The sequence below is a fragment of the Athene noctua genome, chromosome 21, assembly GCF_965140245.1.
Source record: "Athene noctua chromosome 21, bAthNoc1.hap1.1, whole genome shotgun sequence".
NCBI classification, from domain to species: domain Eukaryota; kingdom Metazoa; phylum Chordata; class Aves; order Strigiformes; family Strigidae; genus Athene; species Athene noctua.
In genome coordinates this window covers 8,825,210-8,840,208 of record NC_134057.1, presented here as the reverse complement: position 1 = coordinate 8,840,208, position 14,999 = coordinate 8,825,210, and positions in this window count along the sequence as shown.

The following is a 14,999-nucleotide window of genomic DNA, read 5'->3' as shown; positions in this document are numbered from 1 at the left end:
ATTAAAGGGGTTTGTTCAAAGCAAGTAACAACTCTGGAGTGAAAGAGAACAATGCTGACACCAAGTGGAAGAAAAAGCTGCCGGCTCCATCCTCTACTGCGACCTTGAGACGCCTGAAAATCTTAAAGCCGCAAATTTTAGGTTTAGATGTTGTGGTAAATTTTTAAAACATCAGAGGAAGACCACACGGATCCTCTGAAAGCAGAAGGCTGTGTTATCCTAATGTGTACGCTAGCTGATTAATTACAATCCTCTTCCTTATAGTGAGGCTGCTCTTAGTAAGCAAAGCAACCAGATGCCGCTCTGAACACATCAGGGAAGACTCTGCTCCACAAATGACAGATAAAACTCCTTAATTTGTAGTCTACATCACTTCTAGGAGCCTGACTATGGTAGGAGCTTTTGATACGCTCTGTTCACAGCAAAACTGAAAACTGGCACTCACAGGCTGAGAAGTAACAAAGCCACGTCTCCACTGAGTTGGTTTCTGTGCAGCATAGTGCTTTCAAAATGTGTTTTTGAAGCCAGGAAAGGCCTGTATCTGTGACCAGTTTTAGAAAGACCTTCCCCTCTCACATACTTTACGTCATTATTGAATGGCAGACAGTGATCAGCTTCATCAGCGAGTGGGATTGCCTGAGCTCCGTTCTTGGATTATTGTTTGTAGTAAAGAATCTCAGGATTTCAGTTTGACCAGCTTCCCTCTTCTGTGCTCAAGCTGCTTGTTGTAGTAAAGCACAGCCAATGGTGTGCTCGTGTCACACAGAGCACACCCTCTCCTGTCAATATTCTCTCCCAGTGCAGTTCCCCAGACAAAAAAAACCAACCAAACAACAAGAAAACCCCTCTGCATATTGGGAGATGGATGAAGAGATAGAAACAGACAGTAGCAAAACCCACTAAGTCACAGAAGGGATTGAAGTGTGACAGCGGTGTCCCACAGCACTTGTCCAACGAGTCAAGAAAAACACCCAGCAATGCTGGAGCAAACATTCAATCGGTGACATTCCCTCCACACCCTTCAGTTCACTAAAAACAGAGACCAGGCACACTTGCTGTTCCCAAGTTACAGATCTGCAGTACGGAGGATAGTCTGCTGCAGATCACAGGCACAGCACAGACAAAACACCGCGCTCTCTCCATGCCCTATTCCTCCACCGACAGGCAGAAAGGCTCTGGCACTGAAGACCCAGAAGGAGCAAGGAGTACTCCAGTCACATTCACTTCGGTGGTTTTAAGTCACGCTTGCCTAGGCTACAGCACTTTTTATCAAATCCCTGTGCCTAAGTCAGTAAAATATTCTGCACTGTTTATCTAGAAAAACAAACCCAACCAACACATCCCTACAATCTATTGGCCACAATTTTTTTGTGGCGATCTAGGTTCTACTTTGATCCTCAATGTATGCCATTTGTTATCCAGCCTTCTGGTTTGGGCAGTACTCAGATACAGAACTAAAACAATGTTTAACAAGTCGACATTTTGCTAAATTTACAAAAGTTAGAGAAAATAGGTTTTTTTGTGGAATGGGAGATAATATGAAGAAGTCTTTCTGTAATATGACAGCAATCCCTACAGAAACATTGACAAATCTTCTGGCAGTTCACCCAGTAGACAAAGGATTTGCTTTGTTCACAACTAAACCCAACTAGAAGTTATCATTTCTAAGCAAAGAATTTAAATGAAAGTAAATCAAGACCTGTACCAGTTTGAATTTAGGAAAAATTGTTATGAGCCACAAATAGGAGTTGGAATTATGTTCCCCTATCCAAGAAAAATTGTTTGGGCAAGACAAATTAGTCTAACCTGAAAATTTCAGTTTACTAGATCATGAGATAATGTCTGCTTGCTTGGTTGGTAGTTTGTTCTGAAAGGTTTCAGCTAATTCCACGAGCACTGTCATGGGATTAGCAAATGAAAACATCAGTTAAATTATTGCCGTCCTCCAAATTGTGGACAGTGCATTCGGGAGACCACAATTCTTTTTTATGGCAACTTCAGATGAGACTGAGACACCACATTTTTCCACAGAACGGGGTTAATGCTCAAACGTTCATTTCCTCTTTTGAAAAAGGCTAAAAACCTGAGGTTGACAAAACTCTCCAGACCACAAATGCCTTCCCAACAAAACCACAATTTGAATAGATAATGTCTCCATGAAATATTTAGTTGTACTGTTCCGACCGACTCCAAACCACACTGCAGTTTTAGAAATTCACCCTGAAGTGTCTGTGGTCAACCTGCAGGTCCAGGTCACCATCCAGCTCCACTTCTCCAGCCCCTCACCCCGATATCTGCAATCCCTTTGTAACGGGGTTCCACGATTGTAGGGAGCAGCTACATGGGATCCACACAACAGGCAGTCCCTGCAGCCTTGCCGACAGATAGTGAAGGATGCATTAAAGGACAAAAGAAGAAAAGAAAACAAGAAATGAGATTTATTTCCTCAGGGTGTAGCCTTTTCTTCTAATGAATCTCATTTGGTAATGGAGATACATGCAGGGGCTTGTAGGCACCCACAAAGTCATGCCTCTGTTTGCTTGCAAGACAAAGGTAGTGTGCATAACTCAGGAAGGATTTACCTGTGACTTCTGTACAAAAGAGATGAAAAAACACTCTTGGACTAGATGCAAAATAAATTTCCATAGTCAACTTTTATCTAGAATGTCAGATTCAGAAACAATGAGGGCAAACAGCATGACTAATTGCTATTAGCAAGGTTTAGTTCATAATTTAATCACTCTATAGAAGTTCAGCTAATCTTGTACACCTCCAGCACAGCTAGTGATATCCTTCAGGTTAAACACTTATCTAGAGAGGCCTCAGGTCAAAACACACACCACAGTGTCTAACCTCTTTGGAAAGAATGATTTAAGCCAAACAGGAAAATCAGTTTAGTAGCAGTACAGTTTGCAAGCTAGGACAGAAGGTTATAAGATAGCTTCAAATGCTAGTGGGCTCTCAGGAGGGGAAATTAAAAAGCAAAACACTAAAAAAACTCTGACCCAAACTGACAGGACTTTACAGCATTCCACCTCTATTAAAAAAAAATAATAATAAATTATGTACAACATACAATGGCCAGGTAAAAGGACAAGCTAAAAATACATGGTAGCTTGGTTATATCTTTTTAACCACTATCTTTAGATGGAATAGGTGGCTGTGAATAGCCTAGTATCCAGACCAGGGTAATAGTTCTGAACTATTAGACCGATGCCTTTCAAAAACTTGCAAATTCTTCTCCCAGTCTGCCTGTCTGAATCAGCCTGCAGATGTAGAGTAAGTGGGATGACTCCTGGCACTTCGAGATACTAAGGAATGATTAGTCTTGCCCATCTCAGCCTACAAAAAACACAGCTGAAAGTTAAGCCTATGTTTGGTATGGCTTTACTTTGTTAAAGCTCGATTAATGAGGGTAACAATGTTGAATTGGAAGAGGATAAAACCCAAGAGGCATCCCAACAACAACAAAATCACAGGAATTAAGTAGTCCAAATGCAAGTATCTGTGTAAATGCTTTAAGTTATTTCATGAGAAACAGCCAATAAAAGCAAGTTTCATTTCCAGGAAGCAACAAGGGATCTGAGCCAGGTTTGCCATTTCACTTTTTGCTTGCTTTGCTGGAACTAGAACACGTACTTTTAATATGTTTAGTTTGTAAACCTAACTTTGACGTTTCCAGTTTAGTGGACTTTGAGGAATTGTTATATTATGAAAGATGAAGGGTACGTATCCAATATGCTGGGTTTCCTGCCAGAAATTACAAAAACAAGATCAACCACAGAATACTGAATTCCCTTCTCGCCCACAGCTGGGATTTCTTTCATAAGCTTACCTCAGAGCAGGGCAGTGCCTCATGGCTAGGCCTCGTCTGAGGTTTTATTAAAGAACTTGAAAGGGCCTTTTCAGCAGAATTGTCTCCCACATCACCACAATCCCAGACAGACTGTGACATTTTGCAGAATTACCAGGAGTGAAGTTGCTTCTATGACAAAAGCACCGCAATAGAAAGCCAGGTTTCCTGGCTTCTCTAATACCTTCCCAATTTCCTTTAGGTGCTGATGCTTCTTCCAGTTTTGCAAGCAGAAGCAGATATCACAGGATAGCTAATATTTTGATCTTGCATGCTCATTTGAGTACAAGTTGCAGGAATTCTCAAAGATGGTAGTGACTTGGGACATCTTCAGAGAGTAAGGGGACCTGGAGGCGTTGGCTCCAGCACTGCCTTTGTGTGGAACAATCCTAGTTTTAGATCTGGGGCCATGTCCTCTGACAGAGCAGGAATATTTCAGCAACATTCTTGTATCAGTGTATTCTGTTCTCTGCACCTACAGCTGTATAGGATTTATTTGAAGAGTGGCTCCAAGGAGCATTACGGTCTCAATATTCAGTTTGGGATATATAATACGCTCTAAATACTGAATTTGACTTTGTGTTACAAGTCTGCTAGTTTTCCTTAACAGAAATAGTGAGGAAAACGGAGCCAGGAAATGAAGGAGTTACAAATACGAGCAGCATTGTTCTACAACTACATGCAACGCAAATCTCTTTCATAATCTTTCAACTGATCTGGCACATCGCTTTCAATCTAGTCACGAACCACAAGGATGTGTGGTAACGACGTGGTGCAGAATTAAACTGTAGGTTTTGCTACAACATTTTCTTCATGTCTTCTTCTAAAAACTGATTTCAAGGTAAGCAGCAATGATACGTCACATCACAAACTGAAAACAAGGCTTATATTGACCCTGTTCCCAAACCAGCATTTGTCTGGCATGATTCTTCCACCAAGACGTTTTCTACAAAAAAAGGCAAGAAAGGAATCAAAGTACTAACAGTGTTTTTTAGAAAAGAATATGCTCAAGCAGAGGCTGAAACATACACAAGTGAGTTCTGGAAAGGTGAGAGGGGTTTTACCTTTCTGGTTTTGCTTTCCTGCATCACCAATGTATAGCCAAACACATACATAAAATAAAAAGTGCCTGAGGAAAAATCCAGTGGTTTTGATCTAACAAAGCTTGGCATTATTATATTTAAAGTGGAACAACTTGGTATTTTATTCTCAACCTTTTTCAAAATCAGAATTTTAATGTTTCCCCTTTAGCTTAGGTGTATAATGAATATTTACATTGCTGGCAACCAACTAGAATTATCAATTACACAATGTATAAGCAAATATTTTTCCATTTGCAGGTTCTAATCTAATGAAGCACTTCTGATTACTCACTGAATCAGTTAATATAACTTTCTTACCTGAGGGCCATCTGCTGGTCTCTGTGAGAAACAAGGGTTCAGGTCAACAAAAAGCATCTCATGGTGTTGAAGCAAATACAGCAGGAGGCCATTGCAAAGCCTTTGTTCTTCACAAGCCAAGGGGCTGACAGGGATCCTAAGGGAAGAGGAGATGGATTAAGTTTAGGAATTCTCAGATCAGGAGCTAATGATGAGTCACACAGGGAGCCTCCCAGTACAAAAGATTATTCAGCAAAGCAGCCAGCTGGGTGACTGGAGAAAATGGAGTTTTAGCTCATTTCCAACAAGCGGTCGTTGGGACAGAGACCAACTTAATTTGGAGGGTTCACAACACCGGGAGCCTCACAGTGAGGGAGTCCCAGTTTGCTGCAACGGTTCACAACACACTGAATCTTTGAGGCACCACAGCGGAATGGCTAGAACCTGACAGTAACTCAAAGTGCATAAAATCAAGGATGAAGACAACAAAAAACTGCCCCAGAAATCTGCCATCACACCCTGGAAGAGTGTAGTTTTGTTCTAGCTTAGTTTATGAAAACGAACCTTGATGGCTAGAATGTCTTATTACCAGAACCGCCTGGAAAAAAAATAAAACATAGGTAAGAAACTTTCAGTGTCATATTTTATGAATTCACAGACATCAGGCATATCATGCAGTGGAACTTCTGGATGCTACCATTAATGTGTTGGGGGGAGTTTTTTGGAGGGTTTGTTTGTTTGGTTTGTTTTTTTCTTTCTTTCTCACTTTTTTTTTTTAATAAATAGTTGAATTTGAACTATCTCATCCCCTGAAGGAGCTCTGTAATCCTCCCCCACCCCCCAACTACTTGAAAGCTTGCAGCGTATTTACATCAATTCTGTTGCCTTAATCCAGCTTCTCCAGCCATGCTGCACCAACTCAGTTCCACCCAGCACAATATTAATATTTAAACAAGAAATTCATGAACTCTGGAGGATAATGTGGAGATACACCCCCCCCCCCAGTCTTCTCTTTGCCAAATCAGTTCATTCATTATTCATTTCTGATTTTAAAGTACAAATCTACACACTGGGCCCAGTCCAATTGCTTTCATTCACGTCGTTCTTTGGTAAATTTACTGTTGGTTCTATAAGAATTTTTTGGGGCTCCTTTTGAAAGAAGATGGTTTAAGCAGAGCTATAGCCAGGTATAATGTAGGCAGATTTACAGGATAAACGACTGCCATTACTTCTTTCTTTAGGGTTGGCAAGCATCTCTCCTTGGAATCCTATTCTTCTCAGGACAGACTCAGTTTTTCCACCAAAGCCCGAATGTAAAACCTGGTTGGATTGAGCAATAGCCTTTTCTGCATAAAACAGGTCTGAGAGATTATTCATCACTTGCCCAAATAATAAGACCTTCAGCTCACAGGTCATACAAACAATCTTTTTAGTCCCTTGTCTTCTTTTTCAGCTTATTTCTTTAACTTAGACATATGTTCCTGAATCCATTTCTACCAGCTGTTAACTCCTTACTATCAAGGAGCACTCCACAAGTTGTTCATGAAGATAAACAGCTCTCACCCTACTTATTGGGTCCCACTTTCCCTTACTAACAGCCTGTGTATTGGGTGCCCGGTTCTCATTTCATCTTAAAACAAATCTAAGCTATGCTCTGTGATGTGACCCTACAGCTGACTCCAGATATTAACGCCCTCTCATCCACAGATATTCATGGGGTGGCAACAGGTGTGTATTCCAAATATAGAAAATACATTTTCAGTTTTCTCTGCAGCCACCTTCCACAACGACTTTCAGTTAATTTTGTAAAATAATCACTTGCTGCCTCTTCAGATACTTCTGCTGCTAGCAGAAACTATATTATCAGGCTGACAATAGGGGTATCATGTTCACACACTGTCAAAGCCAGGAACACGTTCCTAGGAAGAGCACAGCTATCGAAGTATATTCTGAACTTCGCCATAAAAGCCCTGTATCAGTTGTAGTGCAAATCAAACACAGGAGAACACCCACTACAAATAAGAAACAATTAAAATTTGATCATCAAGGATCAGCTACTGGTTTCTTTGAGTCTAAACCTTTCAAAGTTGCTTTGCCACAAACTGCAAGCTAGAAAATCCATACAGTGCCTTGCCTTGGCTTTGTTCAGGAGATCTGCCGAGGTTCCCAGCTGGCAGAGTCCTGCTGTAAATTTACAGAAAGAGTGAGCCAAAATGAGTCGAAGCAAACAGCTGGTTGACTTAGCATCTTTGTGCACTTGTGCAAGAGTTACTTACTGAGGTTAGTAGTAGAAATCTCTTTACCAAGGTGAGCCATCACAAAGTACCCATAGAAATTTAAGTAACATCAGTTGAATCTCTGGTAAAAGCAAAGAAACACATTCTCCTCAACATGTACAGAGACTAGCAGAAGATGAAACACTCACAAGAAGAAGGATGAATCAGTTACTCCTGTTGCCGTTCAGAGGATGAGCAGAAAGAAATCAACAGTAGAAGTTGCTGGAAGAGTGGAGCTTAGTAAAGAAAGTCTAGGGAGTAGCCAGCCTGATACGTGACCTACAAATTCTGGTTTGGGTTCCTTTACCTACAAGAAGGTGAGAACATGAAAGCTACATCACGCAGATGTTAAGACTGAAGGGTCAAAAGGTAAAAAACAGGTGCCAGGGTCAAAAATCTAAAAGAAAAGCAACGTGAAAGGTGCTGCTGGAACAACTTAACAGCAGTGAAGATAGCTTAACTCGGTCTCATGGGCAAAAAAATAGCATGAGGGAGGAAGGCCAGTAGAAGAATTCAGGAGCTGATTTGCAAAGGAGACTAAGGTAAATTTAAAACATTTTACTCAGTTATGCTTTTTCTGAAACACTCTTTTTTCTTATTCCCACTTCGGGTCCCATCACCCTGAACATAACAGAATTCTTCCAATATGAAGATGATTTTAGTCAAACATTTACTATAAGCAGCATTAAAGTAAGGGGCTGCAACAGATTAAAAATGAGAAGATACAGGTTATTTAACATTCAGTTTTCACACAAACAGTGATATTAGTTTCCTAGCATTCATGATAATAGGAGTTTTCTGTGACCCTGTAACTAGAGTTTCAATATAATACCTGTACTAAGGCTTGTATTTTCTGTGTTGCAATTACCATCATTACTAATTGTGAAATATATGCAGTTTAGACTTGCAAGATGTAACGAGCAGCGAGTTTTATATTCTAATTTTGTGTTCCCAATGCCCACATGTGTTCTGTGTTCCAAGTCAGCCACTTCAGCGAAGCTATAAGCATGACAGGTCTCCACAAATAAAAGTGTCAACAGATTGAGACAGGTGATAATCATAGATAGAATTTGCACTTGAATATAAATAGATCAAAAATTTAAAGTAAAAAGGCTTGTAAACAACTTAGTTTACTTGTTTTAGGTCAAAGAAGGAAAAAGTAACTGCACAAAACCACAGATTGTCAGAATACATGCACAACAGTTTTAACACCTGCAGTGAATTAGTGCCAAAGCGGAGCTGACATTACATCCAGAAGGTTATTTCTAACAATTGCATGGGGTATACATTTCTGCAGATTAGATGTAGAGTTCTTCTTTCCATAACCTTCACGTTCTGACTGAACAACTATAGCAAGCACTACACCCAGCAGGTCTCACTTTCCAGTGAATCTACACTCTAGCTGTCAAATGTTTCATAACGTGGTGGCTAATTGCACTAATCCTTGCTCTGAAAGATGTGAAGGATATTGATGTTTTTATTCCCTGCATCAGCAGATATTTGCCACATTAGACTACCTTGAATTCTGCTGCTGTAGGGGACAATACAAGTGGTGTATTCTGATTCATTCGAGGCCTCAGGTCACCCAGCAGAAAGCGGCACAGCAATCACACCGAGAGAAAACACCAGTTGCAAGGCTCTCCTCTCCACCCTACCAAAAGTACCAAATAGATGATTTTTCTTAATCTTCGGAGGTAACTCCGCAAGGACAGCGCTAGTTACACACTTCACAACAAATGACCTCCAGACTTAACTGGTTTCTCTCCCAGAGCTGGTGAGATCAGACTGACTGTAAAAAACTGGAGTTAATATTCGTAGGGCAGATACACTTCTATTTATGGTAGTTGTGTTGTCTTGACAAGTCACTGGCACAGAAACCTGGTGCTGATTGTTTTTAAGGCTTCTCAGGTCATTGCCATAAGCGTTTAGTTTAGCACTAAGTGTACTTTAAAAACTGGACACAGGGGCACGTTCAGAAGTAGCTGGACCATCTCCCAAAACAGAGTAGGATGCTTAAAAACTGAAACAGCTCATCAATCAATAAGTGAGCCTACTGGATTCTTGTGTGTAAACACAGAAATCAGTGGGCACATATTCAAACATTCTGGGAACAGAGATAAAGGATTAAAGTATTCTTGCATGCATCATGAGTGGCACTCCTCAGGGGTTGGTATTGGGACCAACGTTATTTAACATCTTTAAGCCAACAATGTCCTGGGCTGCATCAAGGGAAGTGTGGGCAGAAGGGTGAAGGAGGGGATTCTCCTCTCTACTCTGCCCTTGTGAGACCCCCCTGCAGGGCTGGGTCCAGCTCTGGGGCACCAACAGCAGAAGGACACGGACCTGCTCGAGTGGGTCCAAAGGAGGCCACAAAGATGCTCAGGGGGCTGGAGCACCCCCCTGTGAGGACAGGCTGGGAGAGTTGGGGGGTTCAGCTGGAGAAGAGAAGGCTGCGGGGAGACCTTAGAGTGGCCTGAAAGGGGCTGCAGGAAAGGGGGGAGGGGGGGGGGAACTCTTGAACAGGGGGTGTGGGGTAATGGTTTTCAACTGGAAGAGGGGAAATTCAGATGAGATAGAAAGAAGAAATTCTTTGCTGTGAGGGGGGTGAGGCCCTGGCACAGGCTGCCCAGAGCAGCTGTGGCTGCCCCCTCCCTGGCAGGGCTCAAGGCCAGGTTGGACGGGGCTTTGGGCAACCTGGGCTGGTGGAAGGTGGCCCTGCCCGGGGCAGGGGGGCTGGAATTAGATTCACTCAGAAATCTTCCATTACCAGATCACTCTAGGCTGTTCCTTCTCACCACCTTCACTTGCATGACATATGCTCTCCCACCTTTCTTTTTTAGCATCCAGTTATGTCTGCTCACCACCATCCTAACCATACCTTCTCCAGCTTCAGCCAAACATTCATTGCTTGCAAGCTCAGCTGGCCTCTGCTTGGATGTTGACTTGCACGTTACTTCTCTTTCTTGATAGAAGAGATTCCTTTCTGTGATATCAAATGCTATTACAAGGTCAAAGTCAACCTTAGCTTTTCAGAATCAAGGCTAACATCTAAGTAGCCTCTACAGCCAGCATGTAGCTTGGCTAAAAAAAAAAAAAAAAAAGAAAGAGTAGTTCTCATTAAACAGCTCTCCATTTCTAATGCCTCTTCAAATGGCTTCTTACTTGAGACTGGACCTGTACAGTCAGTGCCTAACAGGGGGAAGGTGATCAGCCAGCTCAGAATCTGTCACATCTGCCCATAATATACTGTATAAACCCTTAACTTTCAAAATGTTCCACTTACTACTGGACATAGAGTTATGACAGAAAGCCTCTTTGTGAAATGTGATCTAGTAGTACTGTTTAAGGTAGCTAAACGGAGAGTACTCACTTGAACAGAGCAGGTCCAAACACAATGGCTAGGTTTTCCAGAGTCATGAAATTCACGGCACTGTATGTTGCTACCTTGAAGAGGAAAGCAGACAGGAACTGAAAAAGGTTTTGATGGGCTTTGGGCAGGCAGCTGAGCAACCGTTTCAGGTTCTCTATGCACTCTGTTGCATGGATTTTGTGTTCTGTGGGGAACAACAACAAAAAAAAGTTATGACATAGATATTCCTAATAATAACACAGCTTCACCACAGACATTGTTATGGATCTAAGAAAGAGGGAAGGGTTTAAAACATATTTATTCTTTAGGTCCTAAGCAAAAAATTTGTCCACTAACTTTTGACAACAATTTTTACACATTAGTATTTAAGTACCATGGATTTTCCAGCTACTGAGTCTTATATACACTGTTTCTGCTTTTCTTCCTGTTGACAGAATCCTCTATCACTTGCTGCTGCTTTTTTAATGGCATGGCAGGCAGTAGTCATGTGCCTGAATCCTTAAAGCTGCCTTTAAAGATGATACAAGATTGTCAGACTTGACTCTCCCCAGAGATTTTTTTTACATATGCTGTATGATTCTCATTAAGAGAAAGAAAAAAAATTGTACCCTTTCAGCCCCACATCATCTTCATTTCCTGACTAATTGGTAGCTCTCAGTCTCAAAACGTTTTTGCTCTATAAATACGCAACTGTAGTTACACAAGAGATGCTTAAAAATCTAAATTGGGGATACTTAGCATTTTCTTGGTTATCATTCTTCAAATAAGAGTTACAAGATACAGAAAATGGGTTCACAGCTTTGTTTGATCAGCAGTTCAGAATTAGTATGATAAAGTCTCCTGGTTATTAGAATTGAGATGACAGTACTGCTCAATAACTGACAGCTGATGCTCAGATTTACCATAGATCACCAGGACACATCTGTGTAGCTTTGACACTGTAAATATCAAACTATGCCCTAAAGGGCAATTTTAGTCCTAAAAATACATTTCATAAAGGCCAAGACCCATGGTGCTCAACCTATTAGTGAGAGAGAGATGGAAAAGGGGATGGAAAGGGCGAGGAAAAAATTAAAAAGGAATAAATAAAAAAGAACAGCAAGACTATTCAGGGTAGGCAAAGCAAGATGCTCACCAAAAAACCCATAAATCTTTCAGCACAGACTTTCATAGTTCATGAAAGTGACTCATTTCTCTTTTTTTCCCCCCTTTTTTTTATTTTTTTTGGTAAACATGTACATAACCTGGCACTCAGCAGATGAAGTTTGAACAAAAGCAACCTGCAATCTAACCCACAAAACCCACTTATTTGTTTGCAAACACCCGAGTTAGCTATCACTCAGAATCACTGGGCAGAATCGTCCGAACGCATTAGCTCAGCCATTGCAGACATGAACAGGGAACTAGGCAGTTGATTGCTGTAGGTACCCATCTTGGCTTTGCTTCTTGAATGCCTCATGCTGCTCCACACACTGCTGTCCAAGACAACCAAAAGAAAACTCGTAAAAACTACTAAATAGGAAGAGAGACATACAAAAAGGCTCCCGTACGAGGGAAGGTTAAATAGAAAAAGAGGCTTCAGTTTGGAAAATAGATAAGTAAGGTAGTGGCTATATAAAGAAAGAAGCAGCATTGTGATGGTGATTAAAAATGTTATGTCAGTAACAAGTAAGGCATCCATTTTAAAAAGAAAGCATGCAGAAAAAGTATTTTCTCAAAGAACACACGGTTGGATTGCAGAATGCCTTGAGGCAGGATGTTGTGGAGTCCAAAAGCCTTCATGAATTAAAAAAAGAAAAAAAAAGACCATAGGCAAGTTCATGGAAGACGGATCCATCAAAAGCAATTAAACATCAGGCTCAGGTTAAGGAAACTTAGAGGAAGGTGCAATGAACATATTATCTGTCACTGTCAGAGAAAGGACAGAAGCCTCGAAGGTGCCTGTTCTGTACCTTGGAAAGTTTTTAGCAAGCCAGAACAGATGTTGTCTGGAAAAACAGCCACTGGCAGCTCTTTCAGAAAGAGTTTCAGGAGACTGGCCACAGAATCAACATCTCCATCATTAACAAGGTCTACTTGTTCTCCTTGATTGTATTTCTGCCTCAATTTCTTGATTTTGTTTACTGAGCCACTCATTCGAAATATACCGACATGCTCCAGACCTGTTCAAGAAGAAATAGGAAACAGTAAGCAACGGTTGCATTTCCATACCTGTGCGATGAGAACTGGATCTCAGAAAGCAAGATAATGATAAAAATAGACTTTTCAGCAGTTGCAGCTGAAAAGTACAGCTTAAACAAGGAATAACCATTTTCAGAGACCAAACAGAGAAAATAATGAACTTACCAAATACTTCTAGGTACTCGACCATCTGTGTCACAAGAAAAGGAACTCCACGTTGGGTTGTATCCTGTATGAGGGTTTCCAGAGGAACACCGAATGTGCTTCCTTCTCTGCTCAGCTGTAGGTCTGGTGAGACTTTATTTGTTGTGTCCCTGACTTGAATAGAAGATAATGATTTCTGGGGAATAAAAACAGGCAAGTGATAAGCAGAAACTGGGTTTTATTGCTTTAAGGTCCAAGGGTCTACATCTTAGGTAAAATTATTGCCTTCATTATAGCATTTTAGTACAGATTTTACTTCTGCATGTTCTTAAAATACTAATATCATTCTTCTGTAGAGCTGAGTCGGGACCTGCGATGGGGTAAATCGTACTGAAACCCATTCACACCTACATTCAGAGAAAATGGGATTCTGAGTCAAGGCAGATGCCCTGTTTACGACAGGGAGGTGTCACTAAAAACCCCTTCCCCAAGAAGAGCCCCAACAGTCAGGAAAAAAGCTTACCAAGTGCTGGTGCACAGCCTTCCAACTCTATGAAATTTATGAATTTCTACCAAATTAATGAAGATAAAATGTACGAGATTGACGGAGGAGCCAGAAGAGGAATTCAACCAGCAGCCATGGTACAAGCCACAAGGGTTCCTGTCTGCTCATCTGGTTTTTCTGAATTTCTTACCCCAATAACCGATGCAAAGACATCCCGAACAACCTGCCCTTGGGAGCTGCTTTTCCCTCTTGTTAGGCTGGGGAGGCTGCCCAGCGTGTGGGCTGTGGTGCTGGGTGCCGGTGCCCAGGGGTGGCAGAGGGCTGAGGGGCCCGTGGAGCCCCTCAGCCCCCCCAGGGCAGCCTCAGGGTGGGGTTCTAGAAAGGGGGAAATGCGGCCTGACATGAGGAGCCCTTGCTCCCTTATCCTCTTTCTCTCCTCTTCTACCTGATACAGAGAAATGTCCACTTCCCTTGCAAATTATTTACTTATAACAACATATGATGATTTCTGAACCTTGCCTAAGAGTCCTGCTTGCCCAGGTAGTTTGGGGATTGGCTATAAGAAAGTGGCAGGTAGTCCTGGGGTATGAATTAAAAAGACAACTCACTGATAGCAGACTCAGAGCCCTCAGCGGGCGGGCACTCACTCACTCAGAGCCCTCAGCGGGCGGGCACTCACTCACTCAGAGCCCTCAGCGGGCGGGCACTCACTCACTCAGAGCCCTCAGCGGGCGGGCACTCACTCACTCAGAGCCCTCAGCGGGCGGGCACTCACTCACTCAGAGCCCTCAGCGGGCGGGCACTCACTCACTCAGAGCCCTCAGCGGGCGGGCACTCACTCACTCAGAGCCCTCAGCGGGCGGGCACTCACTCACTCAGAGCCCTCAGCGGGCGGGCACTCACTCACTCAGAGCCCTCAGCGGGCGGGCACTCACTCACTCAGAGCCCTCAGCGGGCGGGCACTCACTCACTCAGAGCCCTCAGCGGGCGGGCACTCACTCACTCAGAGCCCTCAGCGGGCGGGCACTCACTCACTCAGAGCCCTCAGCGGGCGGGCACTCACTCACTCAGAGCCCTCAGCGGGCGGGCACTCACTCACTCAGAGCCCTCAGCGGGCGGGCACTCACTCACTCAGAGCCCTCAGCGGGCGGGCACTCACTCACTCAGAGCCCTCAGCGGGCGGGCACTCACTCACTCAGAGCCCTCAGCGGGCGGGCACTCACTCACTCAGAGCCCTCAGCGGGCGGGCACTCACTCACTCAGAGCCCTCAGCGGGCGGGCACTCACTCAC